Source organism: Protopterus annectens, chromosome 4.part0 (genome assembly GCF_019279795.1).
Source record: "Protopterus annectens isolate FY-2018-M chromosome 4.part0, PAN1.0, whole genome shotgun sequence".
Classification (NCBI taxonomy): Eukaryota; Metazoa; Chordata; order Ceratodontiformes; family Protopteridae; genus Protopterus; species Protopterus annectens.
This window is the reverse complement of record NC_056733.1, coordinates 1,850,124,006-1,850,138,918: the sequence shown is the minus strand read 5'-3', so window position 1 is coordinate 1,850,138,918 and position 14,913 is coordinate 1,850,124,006. Positions and strand designations below refer to the sequence as shown.

General features: G+C 34.2%; 1 long non-coding RNA gene across 1 annotated transcript in view; it reads right to left on the bottom strand.

The window, feature by feature from the left end:
- LOC122800045 overlaps positions 1-14,558 on the bottom strand; it is a 541,496-nt gene extending 526,938 nt beyond the window's left edge. Inside the window, exon 1 of the long non-coding RNA XR_006364523.1 lies at positions 14,488-14,558. This is a non-coding gene — a long non-coding RNA (uncharacterized LOC122800045). The remainder of the gene's footprint in view (positions 1-14,487) is intronic.
- Between the last annotated feature and the right edge of the window lie 355 nt (positions 14,559-14,913).

Genomic DNA, 14,913 nt, shown 5'->3' with positions numbered 1-14,913 from the left:
GTTAAAAAGAAAACTGACTGTCATAAATATAGGATTTTGAACATAAAACTTTTTTTTCAGACAAAATTTGTAAACTGCATGATATAAATAAAATATATGACAGCAAAATATATGGACAGGAAGATTGGAAGTATGGGTTACAGTGAATATGCATGATGAAACATTAGATCAGATTTAAAATAATACAATAGTGAATGTGAAAAGAGCAAATGTTCAGTACTAGGGCCAACCAAGGGCCTGGTCTTATTTCACTTTGAGCTGTGCAAAAACAGGAATAAACGCCCTCTGAATTATGCCAACTGACATGACATTCTTATTACCCATGTTTCTTCCCAAATGTATCATGATCGCTTGCTCTCACCACCAAATTTACCCCTTTTTCTTGTAATTTATATAACTGTGTGTGTTATTCAATTGCCTCACATGGAGGCACGCAGAATATAAGTTCATCTTTTGTGCAGACATGGATGAGTTGGCATGGGACAAGTGGACATCTTGGCACCAGACACCAGACTGATGACTTGGTTCTGTCAGCTCGGCATCAGGAATACAACTGAACTAGGAAGTTTACTTTTTGAAATTATTCAACAAGAGGCTGAGATGTCTGGTGTCGATGTTTGTGCTGGTTTTTCATTAGTCACTATTGTTTGAACTTGAAGAAAGTGAGGTATACTTCAGTATTTGTACAATCCCTGGTAAAAATCTGTTCAGTAAAGTGATAAATAAACTGTAAGTAAACTGGCAGTAAATTGTGTATACCACGTGTATAACCTACAATCATATGGACATCTTTTATTCAATCTATTTATGAAACTGAGTACTATTTTTTTATAAACTTTTGCTTTATTTAATTTTTGGTTAAGGGTTTATTGTAGTAATTATTCCTACTTTATTATTTTAATTTCTTTATGCAAAATTAATTATTTACTTTGCTTCACTATTTGAAAATTGAAAAATAAGTTTTTTTTTATGAATCTTGATTTTATTCAAAATTTAGTACTATCAGCTGGACTTGATAAATAGTTTCTTCTATTTAATTTTTTTTTTTTGCTGAAAAAAGTAATATAATCTTTTTTATTAAAGGTCAACCTCATTTAAAATGTCTGATAGATATAAGAGAAAGCAAGATTTTGGGTTTGAAAAAAGGAAAAAAAGAAAATATTGAAAAGAACTTGAGTAAAATTAAAGGTTCGTTGCTTAAATATATACATGTTTCACAGCTTCTGAGCAGTATGGCTACCCTTTGTCAATCAGAAGATTTCAATTGTGACAATCATAGGTTTGTAGATCAAAAAAGAAACGAAGATCAAGTTAATGAGAAATAAGAAACAAAACAGACAGATTATACACTGTCAAAATGTGATGCAACTGCAGATCAAGATAAATTAGAACCTATGAGTGATTTAAAAAAAACAAGAAACATCCGTTACTGTTTCACCATCAGGTTTCAGTACTGATCCTGCTAACTGGGAAATACATGCAGCTCTCATTCATTGCTTCACCCAAAATATGCCATCTCAAAATTTGGAATCCAATTTGAAATCAACGTCTAAGCAGTTTGGCAAAAAAGTAAGATATGCAAAGAAAGAAATTTTTTACAGGAAAATGAGTAATGGCAAGGTATTTAAAAGAGACTGGCTAAAATTCTCAGAATCCACAGAGAAAGTGTACTCTTATGTATGCATGTTATTTAGAAGTGGGTTTAATAAGTTATCTAATCAGTTTCAAACTGAATTTGATGACTGGAAAAATGTACATGCAAGGATCACATCACATGAACAATCAAAAGAACATCTCACTGCAATATCTATAATGCTACAATGCCAAAAGTCTTTTTGAATTGATAGAGAATTGCAAATGGAAAAGCAAAAATGAAGTAATTACTGAACTTTTAAGAAGGGTAACTGTAGTGGTTAAATTCCTGGCAGAAAGAGGTTTGGGCTTTCATGGTGATAATGAACTACATAGCAATTTTAACAATGGCAACTTCCTCAGGTGCGTTGATCTTTTGTCAGAGTTCGATCCTTTTCTCAAAGAACACATAAAAAGATATGAAAATCCAGGCAGCAGAAATATTTCATACTTATCTTCGACCACATATGAAGAATTTATAAATTTATTAGGATCAAATGTGTTGATGCATCTGAAATTAAAGAAGCAAAATATTTTGGACTGAGTATAGATTCATCCCCAGATATAAGTTACGTAGATCAAGTGTCAATCATTATTCATTATGTATCAAAAGATAGTGGAGGACATGAACGCTTCTTAATGTTTGTTTCCATTAAAAAACATAGTGCTAAATATCTTTTTGACAGAGTAGCATTGACATTTGACAAACATGGAATAGACATAGTAAATTGCAGATCTCAGTTGGATGACAATGCCAGTATTATGAGCGAGATATATTCTGGACTCTAAGTCAGAATAAAAGAAATTAACAAACTGGCAGTATGGCTTCCATGTGCTGATCACAGCCTTAATTTAGTAGGGATCACATCTGCAGAAAGCTGTTTGGCCACCATTAATTCTTTCAGCTTTTTGCAGTCCCTCTATGCATTCTTTGCAGCCTCACCATAAAGATGGTCTAAACTTAATATGATGCAAAATGCAATTTCAATTAAAACTCTGTCACATACAAGATGGTTATCCCGATATGATGCTGTCAGATCACTGAAGATAAATTACAATGAAATCTATGCAACACTACTTGATATCTCAGAATGTCAAAAACAAAACAAAACAAAAAAAAAACAGTGGTTCATGAAGCAAACACTTTGATAAATAAGTTAAATAGCCTAGAAATAGCATTAATGGCAATAATTTGGGAAGATGTTCTGAAAAAAAATTGATAGAATAAACAAAGCTCTTCAGAATCCTGGAATTGAGTTGGGCACAATTGTGAAATTATATGCTGCACTTCTGGATTATTTAGTTGAGGTTTGAGTTGAGGATAAATTTGATGATTTGAAAAAATGGCTAAAGACCTTGTTCAAAACTCAGATTACAAATAATGCAAAGATAGAAACTGGAAAAGAAAGGGACTGTCTGAAGAAACACCAGAGGAATTGGTGCAAGAACTGACTGCAAAAGATACATTTTGAATTAAATTTTTTTATCTTATTCGAGTTGTAGTCATTACAGAAATGACAAAACAGTGTGCAGCATACAGTATGTTACATGATACCTTTGGTTTTAGTTGAGAAAGATCTCTAACAAAAGATGAAGTTAAACTGAAAGCCAGAAACCTAGTTAATATCTATTCATCAGACTAGGAAGAAGACTTCATTGATGAGTCTCTTATGTTTTCATTATTGTACAAGGATAACAAGTCAGTACTTGAAGTGACTCAGCTGATAAAATCCCAAATAAAAGATATGCTTGTTACAAGTTTTCCAAATGTACATATTGAGTTGAGGATTTATTTATCAATAACTGGAACAAATGCAGAAGGAGAAAGATCATTTCCTAAACTTAAGCAAATTAAGAATTGCATGCACTCAACTAGGAGCCAGGATTGCCTATAATCTTTGGCTGTTTTGTGTATTGAAAGTGACATTACTCTTGATATGGGCTTTGAGGACATTATTAAAGACTTTGCTGAAAAGAAAAGTCTAAGAAAGAAAATTTCTTAGGAAATACCTAATCATTTTGAATTGTTGGTTCTGTAATGTAATTTTGAATTTTAGATAAATTACATTTCTGCCTCGTACTCTTTTTTTCTCATTAATTTCTTTTTTCAATTTGTTTGCCTCCTTCATAGGTCCTACTATTTGCATAGGCCCTAGGCTCTGTGACTTCACTGCCTAATGAGAAATCCTACCCTGCTAGAAATTGTAAAATTTTGTGTAAGAAAGATAATGAGTCTGACCATGTTTTGGTTTAAATGTCCAGTAATTGAAAAGAAAGGGTAAAGAAAAAATAAATAGAGAGGATAAAGCCCAGAATGCAGTCAACAATATAGGTTCATATGTTCATAGATTAGCACTAGGCTAGCTGCCCCTTAGGGCCATTTAAAGGCTAGCCAATTACACTATGTGAGAACCAAACCCTGCACCTTTTATCCATAATGTAATCATCTCAACCATTATGCCAACTTCCCACTCCAAAATGCTTCTGGCCTATATGGGAATCAAACCAGCAACCTTGGAGTTATTAGCACCATGATGTAACCAGCTGGCCTTCCCTAGGAATTTGTATTTGTATCAGGCTAACTCTCTTATCTCCAATCCTAGCCAATTACTCCATGTGAGAATCAAGCCCTGTTCCTTGTGCCTATAAGGTGAACAACCTTAACCACTATGCCATCTTCCTACCGATATTCAGGAAACAAGTGAAATGACTGATATAAGTGAGTAAGAAAGTGATACAAATATGACTCAAGGTAATGATAAATGACAAGGGGATGGAATAATGGTATAAGAGATTCAGCTGCAAACAGAAAATAAAAATGATGGATTGGTAAGTGAAGAAGAGGAAGATGGTGACTCAGAAATAAGGGAAGAACAGGAGCAGAAAAAAAGTTACATATATTGGAAAAAGGCTGAGGAGTAGGAAAAAAAAACAGGAGGATTTGCAAAAGAGGAAAGGGATAATATAAATTCTTTGGACTAAATAAGAATAATATAATAAATGAAATAAGGGGTGTAATGGTTGCTGAATGGTACAAGAAGAAAAACTGGATGTGCTATATTTACTGGGTGCAATATATATTACTCAAGAAAAGTGAAAACATATGAAGCTGTATGGGGTAAAAGAGTTTATGGTCAAGGAGATACTTAACATTTTCTAGGATAGAGGTGATAAGAAAAAAAATGAAGTGAAAATATTGAAAGAAACAATAGTGACACCAGAAATGATAATTTGTAATGTGAGAAAATATGGAAATGGAACAAGGTATTATTAAAATAAGAATATAGAAACATGTCAGATAGTAAAATGTATTTCAACAAATAAAAATGTGACAGAAAAGATTTCAATTGTAGTGAATGCAGACCAGCTGTAAGGTAAAAAAGGAAAAGGTAAAATAACACAAGCTATAGAAGTGCTAAAAGAAGTAATGAAATGTGGAGCCTTGAAATTAAGAAAAAAGTAGATTGGAAGTATAAAAGGGGAATTTTTAAAACAGACATATATTTTTATGTATTCAGGTGAAATGTAGGAAATGACAGGTTGAGTAAGAGGATTAATTATTTCAAATCATAGATCAACAAGAGCTCTGTAAGGTGGTAATGAAGACATCATAATAGAGTATACAGAAATAAAGTCATTACACAGATGAAGGTAGTAGACTATGACAGGAATTTTTGACAATGAGTGTATTTTATGAGAGTTAGACAAATGATGGGTAATGCTTAAACGGGTCTATATTATAACATTGAAATCTTAAAACTTTGAATGTTATAATATCGAACCCTATGCACCGAACACTGAAAATAGCGAAGCTGCAGAATATCTAATACTTTCCAAGGGAAAGTATTCAGTGGGCCCATTTCTGCAGCTTCGCTATTTCATCGACTGTGGAACGAAGGTTACAGACCAGGTTATGGTAAGTGTGCAAACAGATCAGGTTAAGGTGAGTGTGTGATAGTTAGGGACCTAAGGGTAGGGAGCAGGTAAGGTGAGTGTGCGATACGGACCTTAGGGTTAGGGAGCGGGTAAGGTGAGTGTGCAATAGGGACCTTAGGGTTAGGGATCTGGTAAGGTGAGTGTGCGATAGGGACCTTAGGGTTAAGGAGCGGGTAAGGTGAGTGTGCAATAGTTAGGGACCTTAGGGTTAGGGTTTGGTTAAGGTAAGTGGATAGCTAGCAGTGTATGTATGGTTTAGTGTAGGGTTTTGTGAAGTGCATGTGTGTGGATTATTTATTTTGGCGTGCTTGTGTTGTGCATATGTTTGTCGGAACAGCACATTTTTTCCCTGGGAAACAAATTGCTATTCTGAGTGTTCAATGTTATAGTCTTTCGATCGAAATGGTTTGATATTATAACATTCGAAGTTTTAAGACTTCAATGTTATAATATAGACCCTGCTTAAAGATATATAAAAGTCATTTTAGAAATAGAGAAAATGGTTCAAAATAGAAGTGGATTATGAAAACACTGGGAAAGATTTTTAAATTGGAATGGGAGACTGAAGTAACAGAGTAACCAAAATAGGAAAGAAACTGTAAGAGAAAGATAAATAAAAATGCAAGACAATGTTATATAGACAGAATTCTTTTTAAAGAAGGATGAGGATTCATCTTTTGTGTAGGATTAGAAACATGGAAGTATAACGGACAATAGATGAAAATGGGGTAGTACAATATAAACAAGACGAAATTATGGAGATAGAACATTTTGTGGAAACCGTATTTTAGAAGCAAGCAGTTGAAAGGAGGAGTTGGAAAGTGAATAAAAGTTCAGGTAGAGCAAAATATAAATTAGAAAAAAATGAACTGAAGGAATTGGAAGAGGTTATAAAAGAAGAGTAGAAAGAATCAATGCCAGGCTTAGATGGGTTACATTATATATATTTTAGGGGATGAGTGTGAGGGGAAAAAGAAGTATTTGTGAAAATACTGAATGAATGTTTAGAGGAAGGAATACAAGATGAAATTAAATGAAATGTATTGGGGTGGAAACATTTATATGGAAGAAACATGACAAAAATAGTAAATTGGAGGCCAATAACACTGGGAAATACTGATTATAAAATCTTTATGAAAATAATGCAAAAAAGTATTTGAATTGTTTTCAAAGAAGTGATGAGGGAAGGGGTATATGGAGTAAAGGGAAACAAAGGAAATGTTAGCAATTATAAAAGAAGCAACAGATGATATTTTAAAGGAGAACAGAGATGTAAGCTTGGTTGCATGTGTTTCAACAAAAGTGCTTGTCTCAGTAAGTCACAAGTCAGTGGGAGATATCTGAGGGAATTATTGGGTTGGGAGAAAAACAATAACATATTAAAGAGTGGTATGAGATGTCTTAGGTGAAGGTTATGGTAAAGGGGCGGTTAGGAAAATAGTATAAAATGGGTTGTCTGGTGAGTATATGTTTATTTGGGCTAGAAATTAATGTAATTATCATACATACAACTCTTTATGAAATGGGAGAAGTGGGATAGGGAATGGAAAAAGATGTAATAATACTCATCTGTCTTTCATATGTAGAGAATTATTTATTGTAAAAATGTCTTATAGATGAGGAGAACTGTGACAAGGGTGAAAAGGGGTTAAGTAAATATGGATTAAGGTTAAATATGTCAAAAAGCAAAGGATTTGCTGTCATGAAGAAGATACATGGGATATAGTTTACTAGAAACCAGATAAACATATTAGGAATCAAGTCTGTTGAAAACAGAAAACATATCTGAACATTAGAGAGAAATTATGGCTGATATAAATAAGTTAGTTGGTGGGGAAACTTTTTATTTATCTTTTAAAAAGAGAGTGTATATGTGACATATGTTTGTTTGTGGAGTACCTATATGTTTCCTGAAAAAATGAAAAATGTTACAGATTTTTTTTCAGTTTCACTTTTGGTTCAAAACTCAATCCAGTTAATGGAGAATTTTATATAAGACAAAAGAAGGAAGTTTAAATAAAAAAATAAATAAATAAATCCAGTTGTAGATTTGGTGTCTACAGTATATACCATTTTGGACATTAAAAATATGAAGGATATGGAAACTAGTTTGAGATAGAAAATACTGTATATGAAACAGGAAAGATGGAAACAAATGAAAGGAGAAATAAAATATGTGAAAAGGAGGAGATGATAGAAAAAAGACATGATGGCAAGGTGAACTGATGAAGTCAAACAGAGATAGAAAGGAATGGTATAACATGCTAATAGAGAAATATTATTTAATATAGCCATGGAAAGATCATAAGGATGATGCTAAAAGAGCAAAAATAAATAAATACATACATACATACATACATACATACATACATACATACATGCATACATAAATAACAACAAGGGAAAGATTTGAAGATTTTTTATGAAGCTGGATATTTTTTTCTGGAGATTATTATTGGATAAGTTGCTTGGGCGGCCACGGTGGTGCAGTGGTTAGCATTGCCGCCTCACAGCAAGAGGTTCTCCGGTTCGATCCTCGGCTGGGGTGCCTTCTGTGCGGAGTCTGCATGTCCTCCTGTGGTGGGTTTCCTGCGGGTGCTCCGGTTTCCTCCCACATCCCAAAGACATGCTGCAGGTGGATTGGACACTCTAAATTGGCCCTAGGTGTGCGTGTGAGTGTGCCTTCTGTGGAAGGTTTGGCAACTCGACACCGTAAAACTCCACTGCCATTCAATGTGCGGACAAGGTGATCCGCTGTGGCGACCCCTAACCGGGAAAAAGCCGAAAGAAGAAGAAGAAGATTATTGGATAAGTTGCTTGCAAACAAGTTATTTGAAACACAAAGTATTGAGGAGGCAAAATGTAAAGAATGCAGTGAAGAAAAAGTAAAAAAAAAAAATCATTAGTTTTGGATTGTAAAAAAAGTATTTTTTGGAAAAAAGTTCAAAATGAGTATGTGTGGGAAAGTTTTAAAAAAAACATGGGTATAATATTGTATGGATAATAGGAAATGAGAAAAATGTGAATTTGACAATGGGATAAGATATTAATGGTAAAAATATGGGTGTTGTGGAAAAGAAGATGTGATGAATTATTGCATAATAAAATCTAGCAAAGCTAGACTTCTGTGGGATACCTTAAACCTCTTGCATCAGAGGTTTCATGTGATATATGCAAATCACCCTTTAAGAATATCAGGTGCTTCAGCTAAATGGCAATTCTGAATATCCATGACTTTTTCATTTACTTTCATTTTTAAGTTCCAGAGCCTCTCACTGACTCTATTCAAGAGAAATCTCGACGAGTGGATGGGAGATCGTAGGTTTAGGTCATCTCTTTGTCACTACTAGACAGAGGCATAGTAAACTAAACCCTAAAAGGGTGTAGTATTCTCATCCTAAGGGGTGGTGTAAGCCACATACACTCTGGCTAGGCTTATAAATGACCTAGGGCAGATAGCCTAGTACGAACCTATGAACCTATGAACCTAAGTCTATTTATGGACAAGTTCAGGCCATTAAAGCCAAACCCCTGTAGCTGTGGACATGCATGTTACTGCCTTCATGACATCATCAGCATGGCATAAGAGCAATGTTTGACCTTTGGAAACACAGGGTTGCCATAGCCAGCTGATATCCATAAACATTAGGGTGTCTGCAAAATATCCCAACTAACAAATTACAACAAAGAGTAAAACGGTCACACACATAACTAACTGGTTAAAAAACACAAAAAGAAAAATCTAGCAAAGCTAAACTTCTAACTATTTGATACCTTAAACCTCTTGCATCAGAGGTCTCATGGGATATATGCAAATCACCCTTTAAAGATATCAGGTGTTTCAGCTAAATGACAGTTCTGAATGTCCATTACTTTTTCATTTACTTTCATTTTTAAGTCTATTTATGGACAATTTTGTTTTAGTTTGTTAGTTGGGATATTTTGTAGACACCCTAAAGTTTATGGATATCAGCTGGGTATGACAACCTGTGTTTCCAAAGGTCAGGCATTCCTTTTATGCTCTGCTGATGATGTCATAAGAAGACAGAAATATGCATGTGCACAGCTAGAAGGGTTTGGCTTTAATGGCCCGAAATTGTCCACAAATAGACTTAAAAATGAAAGTAAATGAAAAAGTCATGGACTTTCAGAATTGCCATTTAGGTGAAACACCTGATATCCTTAAAGAGTGATTTCCATATATCCCAAGAGGCCTCTGATGCAAGAGGTTTAAGGTATCACACAGAAATCTAGCTTTGCTAGATTTTTTTTTTGTGTTTTGTAAACAGTTGGTTATATGTGTGACCTTTTTACTCTTTGTCTTAGTTAGCATAATAAAATAGAATGATAATTTGTTGGCTGAAATAAAAATATGGCTGTGGAGAAAAGAATGGGAGGATAGAATGAAAGATATTAAGATGGATTACATAAACTTCACTGAACTCTGTGGATTGCACCACGTTCCACACAAAATTTATAGCAAGCCAAGTCATATGCAAATGTGCCCCAGCCTACACATAATAGATCAGTGCATTGCAGACACATCAAATAACCTGTGATGTCAGTGCAACCACAATCAGCCATGGCAAAAACATATTCAAGGAAACCCATACATAAAGTAATACATGTGCAATGTGCAATTCAGGTTTATGGGAGGTGCAGAAGCACAACAGAATATGTCAGTAATACATGGGAATTACTAGCTGAAAACAGCTGCGCATCAGCAGTAATAACAAAAGCTGACAAATATCTGCAAACAATTACGGACGTCATTGTAAAACATAGACAAACATACATAAACACACCCATCATTATTTGTGGAATCTGTTACCTGCAAAATTTCTAATAAAAAAAATTAATTAGGTTAGGGGAAGGGCAATTACAGCCACATTGCCATGGCTAACAGTATCTAACAATGGGTGTGAGTCCTTTGTGAGGAACGCATACAATGCACTCACCAAATGAAATAGGGTGACAGAAAAACAGATGTAGGGTGAGGGTGAAGAAGAGGGACATGCAAGAGGGATGGAGGAACAGAAATGTTCAAGGGAGAGACAGAGGTGCCTAAGCAATTTTTGGCGGGAATAGGCCCCATGTTTTTCTTTTTTTTTTTCTTTCTTTTTTTTGGGGGGGGATAGAATGAATGAAAATGACACATAAAGAGGACTGGAAAAAACGTGAGTGCAAACATATAACAAGTATCACAAGACATGATGAGCAAAGGTCAGTAATGCACATAAAGTATAGGTAAGGGACACAGACAGCACACATATGGACTATACAACACAGCTGAAGGAAAAATGACAAACAGGATAGAGATGCATATTAGCTATGGTGCACCTCAAAAATACATATGCACAATGCCCAAAGCAGTGCTGCGATGTTGGAACCTGTGTGACTGTCATGCCAAAAGGAGTTTGAACAATCAAAGGTGTATATCGGAAGACACTAAATGGGGAGTGCTGTCATTGCAGTACACGATGGGCATAAAACACAGTCATCCACTTGGCTATCAGCAGGGAAAGTGTAAGCAAAGCAACAGCAAGGATGACCGAATCCATTCAAGGAAATGCATGAATAGACTAGAATCTCCAACCCTGCATGTGATGGTCAAACTACTAAGCACTGTGCCAAACAACAGAATTGCAGTAAAGAGTAATATGCCTGTGTAACAAAGTAATAGATATGCACAGCACTCCCATGAGAGAAATGGAATTCATTTGTCAAAAAACACAGTCCTTGCCAGTGGCAACAGAGATGGGTGTTCAGGTATACAACCTAGATGCGTGACTTGCAGTGACATTGCATAAGCTAGACTGAAAGAAGGCTAATCACACATGGCACACCAATGACATGGAGTATGAAGTAAATGGTAATACATTTATGAATAATAAAAGGTTAGGAATACATGCCTGTGCATAGGCAAGAAGCATACTAATGTATAGATAATGCACAACACACAAGTAAAGCATATACATTGATGGAATGTATTCAATTTCCACCACCATGTGTGCATATGCCTTGCATGTGTAGGATACCCAACATGGTGGCACAAAGTCATATTGTACTAGTACACTTACATTACAGTGATTATGCATTACAGGAAGGTGAAAATACACATATACATATGCCATGTATGTGAAATAGAGAGGCCAGAAGTTTAAGAGAGAAAGGAAATGGCCAACATAAGCTCTCATCAGTGATGAAATGCTAACAAGATACAGCAGGCACAGAATAAAGCAGGACAACTGTAGCTAAGGAGATACATTACATATGCATGTGTCCACAACACAAGATGGTGTTACGCTATGGTGTGACCTTATGCAACTATAATGCCTTATTTGAATTTAGGCATACATCCAATGCATAATAAATTAAAAAATGGTGTATAACATACATCACAGTCATATGCTAAACATGTCTGAACTAAATCGCAATCATTGATAAGGCATGCACATACACACATACACCCACTAAAATACGTATTAATGATAAATGTTTATATATAGACATCATGTGTATCGTGTGACACTGTACATTATGTTGCTATGACAGTTCTGTTATAAATCTTGCCATTAGCCATATATGTGTGTATATAGTATAACAAACTAAAGATTGTACAATACTCAAAACCTGTTAATGAAGTATTATGAAGGGCCTGGAAAGGACGCCACTGACATAATATTGATTGTGATAACTATTTGGTCATAATACATATTGCAATACTTTCTATATTGCCACATGAATGTACTGCTTCACAGTATGTATTGACATGTGTCTCATAACATAATCAGCCTTACGAACAGACATCTGCAGAATATAATTATTATTGCCATGTTGAATGTGCACAAATGTAACTACAAAGAGAGACATGGAAGTAACAACATCAAAACATATTAAACAGCACATGTTAAATAGTGCACATTACATTACTGTCTAGTATACTTGTAGTGCCACTGTACTGATCACTATATCTGGCCCATAATGTTTATGTATATGTTGTACAACAAAAAATAAAAAGGTATAATATAATAAGTATAAAGTAATGAGCATGTAAAATTCTAAATGTTCTAATATTCATATTTTGATATTATAAATAAAAGGCTTTGACTGAATAATTATGCACATTATACTTTTTAATTAACTTACCGCTACAATACATTACATGGCATACATTATTCATTTATCAGATACCCTTCTGTTGCTACTTGTGCATTGGTTTGCTGTATCAGTATTCTGTATGCACACAACAAGCATGTGAACAGTCAATAAAACATATATCGGTAATTAAGAACCGAGGAATGTTATGCCACTCTACCATTATATTATATCAAGAGGTGGAGCACTGGCATGGGGCCACATTCCAAAATACCTGATGCAATGTAAGTGACTACTTATACTGACAGCAGGTTTTCTATAATGTAGCCCTTAATATAAATCTATTTGTAGATAGGCCTCGCAATGTCATATGTCACTTATATTGAAAGTAAATCTTTTAAAAATATGGCCCTTAGTCATTATTCAATGTGTGTCACACACATTTATGTTGAGGTGCAATATAACATTAAAAGTGACACTAAAAATCAATATTATGTATAACTAATATTTCATGTTGACATACTATTAGTAAAATATGTGTGTAGATATATATTAATGCTAATGAACAATGATACAGTTCAAATATATATATATATATATATATATATATATATATATATATATATATATATATATATATATATGCAACTGTGATGATCAATGCAACATGGTTTATTGGCAACATTATACCATGATATTATCAGAATGGAACTTGAATGTTTTGGAACTGAAGCCAGTGATAAGCACAACAACAGAATATAATAGCTAGAAATGATGTGTACGACACCCTTACATAACTTTTCCATAAAAAAATATCACTGTCATTGACTATGTTTGTATTATGCTTACAGATGTACTTACACATATTACAAAATGTATTGATCATGAACTTTGCAACATCCCAGAAAGACAATAAAGGTAGGACTGGCTTGTATCACACTAATATATGTATGTAAGGTAGTGTTACACAAATCATCAGAGTGCAGTTGTTTATCATTGCATGAGCCGTGAGACTCAAGCAGTACATGTCAATAAATGTCTGCTATCAGCACAAAGACTGTGAGTCAGAAAACAACAATTCAGTAATAGAATAGGCAAGCTATGCCCACCATATAATTCACTGAGAACCACTGCCATACATACAAGTTAGAAACTGTATATTGTGAAAACAGCAGCAACAGTTTTTATTTATTGAAATTTGTTTATCGGAAAAATACAGCTGGGTAATAAATATCCATTTTCAGTGGAGGCATGTGAAGAAATCTCCAAAGAGTTAATAAGATCAAATAAATCACTAATACAAATGGAATTAAACAATCACACATACATACGGTTTGGTAATGGAATACACTGCATACATTAAAACATGAGGAACTAGCAGTGATGTTAAAAACAAAAAGAAAGAAAAAATATCAGTATATGACAGTCTATGATTTAAAAAGAAACAAGCAAATATAACATTTTAGACAGTGACACATAGCCACACAGACTTATATATAACTCATTCAAGTCAAAATCAATATACCAGTAGAACACAGATGAATTTCATTTAGGTTGTGCTAACAAACAGCACATAACTGAAATTTAAGGAAAAACACATGTTAAAAACTCATAAGACAACATTTGAAATAAATTGATGAACAAATTAATGTTATTCAAAATAAATCACTACATATTACACATACCTCATAAATGCATTATGGCAAGTCTGTCATAACATTTGTATATCTGAAGGTAATAGAAATACACATCTAAACCTGCAGAATGGAATATGGAACTGGTAGTTCTGGAGACATGAAGATGGAAAATAATGACACATACCGTTTTCCCTCCAATGGTCCTCAAGCCTCTCTATGTGTTCTACGCATACAGCTCTATTGCCTGCATGATCTTCAGCAACTGCGAACATAAAATGGTATGATGTATTACGGCAACAGAAAGATTGTATTCCTTAAGTACATAATTACTGCTGTGTAAAAAAAAAAAGTAAAAAATGTAGCTACTACATGTTAGCAAGACGTACCATACAATACAATATTGCATTTTGCACATTCAGTTACTGATGTTTCATTCTTACTACTTTGCACACATTAAAATAACTGATGACAACTAGATGAAGTTAGATTCAAACCTACTACTTAAACCTACATTTACACTAAAACTAGAATACTGTCTCCCTATTGGAACTTTAGTGAGATTGCATGAAGTGATGGAGGTTAAACAACTTACATCTGTGAATATGCAGAT